We start from the raw sequence: 6,000 nt of genomic DNA, 5'->3' as shown, positions 1-6,000 counted from the left end.
CCAACCAGTTCAGAACTGTGCTTAAGGTACTTGTGGGCTCTCCTGGCGTGCTGGGTTCTAATCTCCTGTATTCTTTAACCTCTAAATTCTCACTCCCCCCTCCCCAACTTCGGTAAGTTGTTTCTCTTTCTAAGACTAAGGCAAAGCAGGTGGGCCATGCCACCTCCCCCACCAGCCCCCCCAGCCCCCCCCACCCCCAGCGCCCAGGCGTCCTCTGATTTACTCCTCTCAGTTTGCCATCCCCACATGTATTTATCAAGCACCTCTGGACAAGGGCACCAGATAGCCATGGAGCAGGATTCCTCAAGGCAGGAACATGTCACCAGCCTAGAGTAGATGGGAGGTCTAGGTGGGCAGGCCTGGCCTTGCATGAGGCTGGATGAAAGCAAGAAATGTACAGCCCTGCCTGAGCATCCTGAGGTGCAGATAGGAAAGCAAACTAGAAACCCCTACTGGCTCCTCAGAGCTTCAGGAGTAACACTTGGTCTCCCCCCTCTGGCTCAAGATGTGTTCGTGAACATACAAGTCTTCAAGTCTTGACTGGCTTCCCACAAGGCGTCCCAGACTCCCTCAGGCCACTCTCCAAACTCAAAGTGCAGCCAGTTCAGTCAAAGGCTGAGCTGACATCATGATGGCCCTCCAGGAATGGAGAGCGACTCCCCTAACTGAGGGGGAGAGGAGGCCCAGACCAGAGTATCAGAGAAAGAGGCTCTGAAGGAGGCTGGTGAGGTGGCATAACGGACGGTGGGTATCGGATGTGAGTGGTCTGGCGAGAGGTGGGCACTGTCAGTCATGGGCGAGTGGAGACTCCCTGGTTACAGACAGAGCAAGCAGGGCCAATGTCCCTGATGTTCCTTCTACAGGGTCTTCTCTGACCAGCTTCTCCACAGTCACAGCTCTCTCCTAAGGCCTCCTGGGATCACTTAGGCTATGTGTTAGGAGTTAGGCTCCGCAGGTAAGAGCACTCGCTGGCTGCCAAGCCTGATACTGACCTGAGTTTGATCCTTGGGGCCCACCTAGTGGGAGACAAAATTCCTGAGACCCACATGATAGATGGAGAGAACCAACTCACACACTATCTTTTCACTTATCTATGAAGATGCACACACACAGACACACAGAATCACATATGTTGGGAGCCGCCCCCACATTCGCCGTCACAAGATGGCGTTGACATCCTGTGTTCTAAGTGGTAAACAAATAATCTGCGCATGAGCCAAGGGTATTTATGACTACTTGTACTCTGCTTTTCCCGTGAACGTCAGCTCGGCCATGGGCTGCAGCCAATCAGGGAGTGATGCGTCCTAAGTGAAGGGTCACTCCTCCTTAAAGGGGACGGGGTTTTCCGCCATTCGCTCTCGCTGGCATCTCTCTGGCTCTGCGCGCCCGGCGCTCGCTCGCTGCCTAAAGATGTAAACAATAGAGCACGCTCTGCGCTTTGGCGCGCCGGAGCTCTGGCTCCTAAAATTATTGAGGGGCTTTCGTTTTTGGGGCTGGGCGCTGGGCGCTTGCTCTCCTGGCTCCCAAAGATGTAAGCAATAAAGTTTTGCCGCAGAAGATTCTGGTCTGTTGCATCTTTCCTGGCCGGGCGTGAGAACGCGTCTAATAAGAATTGGTGCCGAATTCCGGGACGAGAAAAAAAAACTCGGGACCGGCGCAGGGAAGATCCCTCATTCCAGAACCAGAACTGCGGGTCGCGGTAATAAAGGTTCCCGTAAAGCAGACTGTTAAGAAGGATTCAACTGTATGAATTCAGAACTTTTCAGCTGGGGAACGGCGGTAACCCGTAAGTATAGCTTTACGAGGTAAGCCTGGCCTTGAACTTTCTAAGGAAATTCAAGACAGTCTATCAGAAGTAAAGTGGAAAATAGCTTTATAAGGTATGTTTGGCCTTGAACTTTCTCTAGTGTTAGAAGCCCTTTTGTTCCTTTTCACATGTTATCAAGTGGTTAAGGCAGGGCGGATTCTGGATGAAGTTCAGGACAATCTATCAGAAGTAAAGCGGGGAGAGAGAGTAGGAGCAAAGAGAAAATATGGTACACAAAATAAGTATACAGGCCTTTCCAAGGGTCTTGAACCCGAGGAAAAGTTTAGGTCAGGTAAGAATACCTGGGGAGAGATTAGAAGGAAGGAGAAGGAAAAAGAAAAGAAAAAAGATCAATTAGAGAAGCCAGTTCTTAGTAGTTCTGAATCAGATGAAAAGGCTATTAGGGCCTGGAAGGCGCTCTCCCGAGCAGGTGAAGCCACTGGACAATAATGACAGAGGCAGGCTCTTGCAGCCTACAAGGTCTTATTGTCCACCCTGGAGTTGTAGATCAAGATTATAAAGGGGAACTTCAGGTTCTCTGTTCTTGTCCTCAAGTTGTCTTTTCTATATCACAAGGGGACAAAATAGCTCAACTAATAATTTTGCCAAGCCTACATGGCTGTTTTTTCTTCCTCTGGTATTCCTAGAGCTGCCAGAGGGATTGGTTCTACTAGAAATGATTCTGATTACTTAATAATGCCTTTAGATTGTTGTCAAATTTTATCTACTCACGTAGGGGTAAACCCTCGTGGCGTCAGGCCATTACAGGTCTGACAAATGGATGTCACACATATTTCCTCCTTTGAGAGAAATCAATATTTACATGTTTAGAAGAAACCCACTTAAAAATGGGATTGTGGTATATACTGATGGATCAAAAACTGGCATAGGTGCCTATGTGGCTAATGGTAAAGTGGTATCCAAACAATATAATGAAAATTCACCTCAAGTGGTAGAATGTTTAGTGGTTTTAGAAGTTTTAAAAACCTTTTTAGAACCCCTTAATATTGTGTCAGATTCCTGTTATGTGGTTAATGCAGTATGACAAATAACTCAGCTGGGATGTGAACAAAAGTTTCCGGGATTGTGTGTTATTTCCATTCAGTATGTTAAATTTACTAGGGCAGCTAAATTGTCAAAAAGTCTTTTTCAGTATATGTTACAGAATTGGATGGCTGAATTTGAACAGATCCTTCGGGAATTGAGACTTCAGGTCAACTCCACGCGCTTGGACCTGTCGCTGACCAAAGGATTACCCAATTGGATCTCCTCAGCATTTTCTTTCTTTAAAAAATGGGTGGGATTAATATTATTTGGAGATACACTTTGCTGTGGATTAGTGTTGCTTCTTTGATTGGTCTGTAAGCTTAAGGCCCAAACTAGGAGAGACAAGGTGGTTACTGCCCAGGCGCTTGCAGGACTAGAACATGGAGCTCCCCCTGATATATGGTTATCTATGCTCAGGCAATAGGTCGCTGGCCACTCAGCTCTTATATCCCATGAGGCTAGTCTCATTGCACGGGATAGAGTGAGTGTGCTTCAGCAGCCCGAGAGAGTTGCACGGCTAAGCACTGCAATGGAAAGGCTCTGCGGCATATATGAGCCTATTCTAGGGAGACATGTCATCTTTCATGAAGGTTCAGTGTCCTAGTTCCCTTCCCCCAGGCAAAACGACACGGGAGCAGGTCAGGGTTGCTCTGGGTAAAAGCCTGTGAGCCTAAGAGCTAATCCTGTACATGGCTCCTTTACCTACACACTGGGGATTTGACCTCTATCTCCACTCTCATTAATATGGGTGGCCTATTTGCTCTTATTAAAAGGAAAGGGGGAGATGTTGGGAGCCGCCCCCACATTCGCCGTCACAAGATGGCGTTGACATCCTGTGTTCTAAGTGGTAAACAAATAATCTGCGCATGAGCCAAGGGTATTTATGACTACTTGTACTCTGCTTTTCCCGTGAACGTCAGCTCGGCCATGGGCTGCAGCCAATCAGGGAGTGATGCGTCCTAAGTGAAGGGTCACTCCTCCTTAAAGGGGACGGGGTTTTCCGCCATTCGCTCTCGCTGGCATCTCTCTGGCTCTGCGCGCCCGGCGCTCGCTCGCTGCCTAAAGATGTAAACAATAGAGCACGCTCTGCGCTTTGGCGCGCCGGAGCTCTGGCTCCTAAAATTATTGAGGGGCTTTCGTTTTTGGGGCTGGGCGCTGGGCGCTTGCTCTCCTGGCTCCCAAAGATGTAAGCAATAAAGTTTTGCCGCAGAAGATTCTGGTCTGTTGCATCTTTCCTGGCCGGGCGTGAGAACGCGTCTAATAAGACACATAGGCACACACAGACACACATGAAATAAGGGGCTGGAGAGATGGCTTAGCAGGCAAGAGTGTTAACTGCTTTGTCAGTCTGTCAGAGGGCTGGATCCCAGCACCCACATCTAGTGGCTTACAAATGTGTGTAATTCCAGCTCCAGGGGATCCATCACCCCCCTTTTGTTGTCCATAAGTATTTCTCTGTCTGTCTGTCTGTCTGTTTAAAAAAATTAAAGAAAATCCTGTTGGAGAGCTCAACCGCCCCATGGGCACACCCCTCTCTGCTTTGCTGTTTATAGTCTCATCTGGCCCAGGTCCCCGACCTCCAGGCTTAAGTGTAAAGTCCACAGGACAGGGTGCCACCTGCCAAGCAGCAGATACAATGCATGTGTTGAGCGCAGTGGTGGGTACTGTAAACTCCCCCACCAGCAGTTCCTTGGCCAAGAGGCTGAGCGCTTTATTCCCTACATGTCTGTCCCCTGTGCTGCACATCTTGAACATGCAGTGCTTCACCACTCAGCCATCCCACCACGTTCCTTGGTGATGTCTTCTCCCCAGTACCACCCTGCTCCCCACCCCACCCCCACCCCCGTTCAGGCACGGGTTTCTGGGCTCATCTCATTTCACTCTAGAGATCCAGCCTGTCCTTCTCAAGGCTCTTGAGGGATCCATCAATGTCTCTCACACTGACGGGCATTGGCAAGGGCTTCTCGATGTACTAGGGTACCTGCTCTGGTACTCCTGGCACTTGCTACCATCCCAGGTGGAGCCCCGCTTTCTCCTTTCAAAGCAGGCCAGGGTTTAGGGGGAGGCTTGGTGAGGACACCTGCCTTTTAAGTACAAGGTTCCATCTCTTGCAGAGGGCGGGAACTGATTGGAACAGGCCTACCTTTCCTTTCCTTTTTGTGACAAGGTTTCTCTGTGTAGTCCTGGCTGTCCTAGAACTTGCTCTGTAGACCAGGCTGGCCTTGAACTCAGAGGTCCGCCTGCCTCTGCCTCTTGAGTGCTGGGATTAAAGGCATGCACCAAAGATACAGGCAAGCATTTTCATCATCTTCAGGACTTGTTCAATGGTAGTGTGTGCTTCAGTGTGCACAGGATCTTGGGTGTAACTGAAGGCCCAGCCCCCCCCCCCCCAAAAAAAATCACCACACACCACCTCCTGCCTCATTCAGTCGGTCTCTGAATCAGTCACTTCACTTCCATAATTTCAGGTAAACTCCGATCCAGCTACTTCTCATTTTCGACAGCATTAACATGCCAAGTTTCTTCGTCCTCATCTTTATTTCCTTATTTATCCATCCATTTATCCATCCATGCATGCATCCATGCATGCATCCATCCACCCATCCATGCACCCATGCATCCATGCATGCATCCATGCATGCATCCATCCACCCATCCATGCACCCATGCACCCATGCATCCATGCATCCATGCATCCATGCATCCATGCATCCATCCATCCATCCATCCATCCATCCATCCATCCATCCATCCATCCATCCATCCATCCATCCATCCATCCATCCATCCATCTATCTATCTATCTATCTATCTATCTATCTATCTATCTATCTATCTATCTATCTATCTATTTTTTGAGACAGGATCTCCCTATGTAGCCCTGACTGTCCGGGAACTTTGTAAACCAGGCTAGGCTGCCCTTGAACTCAGAGATCCGCCGCCTGCCTCTGGCTCTCAAGTGCCCGGCCCCTCTCTTGTTTTAATCTCCGGCTCCCCCAGCCTTGGGGCTAATGTTCAGTGTTGCAGGAGGTTTACTTTAATGCCAGGGACTCACGGAAGGAGAGATCACCTACTCACAGGCCATCTCTCACAACGTTCTGCTCCAGGGAGAACTCTGCACTGAGCCCTTCGATGCTGGTCCCGTC

The sequence above is a fragment of the Mus musculus genome, chromosome 4, assembly GCF_000001635.26.
Source record: "Mus musculus strain C57BL/6J chromosome 4, GRCm38.p6 C57BL/6J".
Taxonomy (NCBI): Eukaryota; Metazoa; Chordata; class Mammalia; order Rodentia; family Muridae; genus Mus; species Mus musculus.
The sequence above is the reverse complement of the archived record's forward strand: the minus strand, read 5'-3'. Positions refer to the sequence as shown.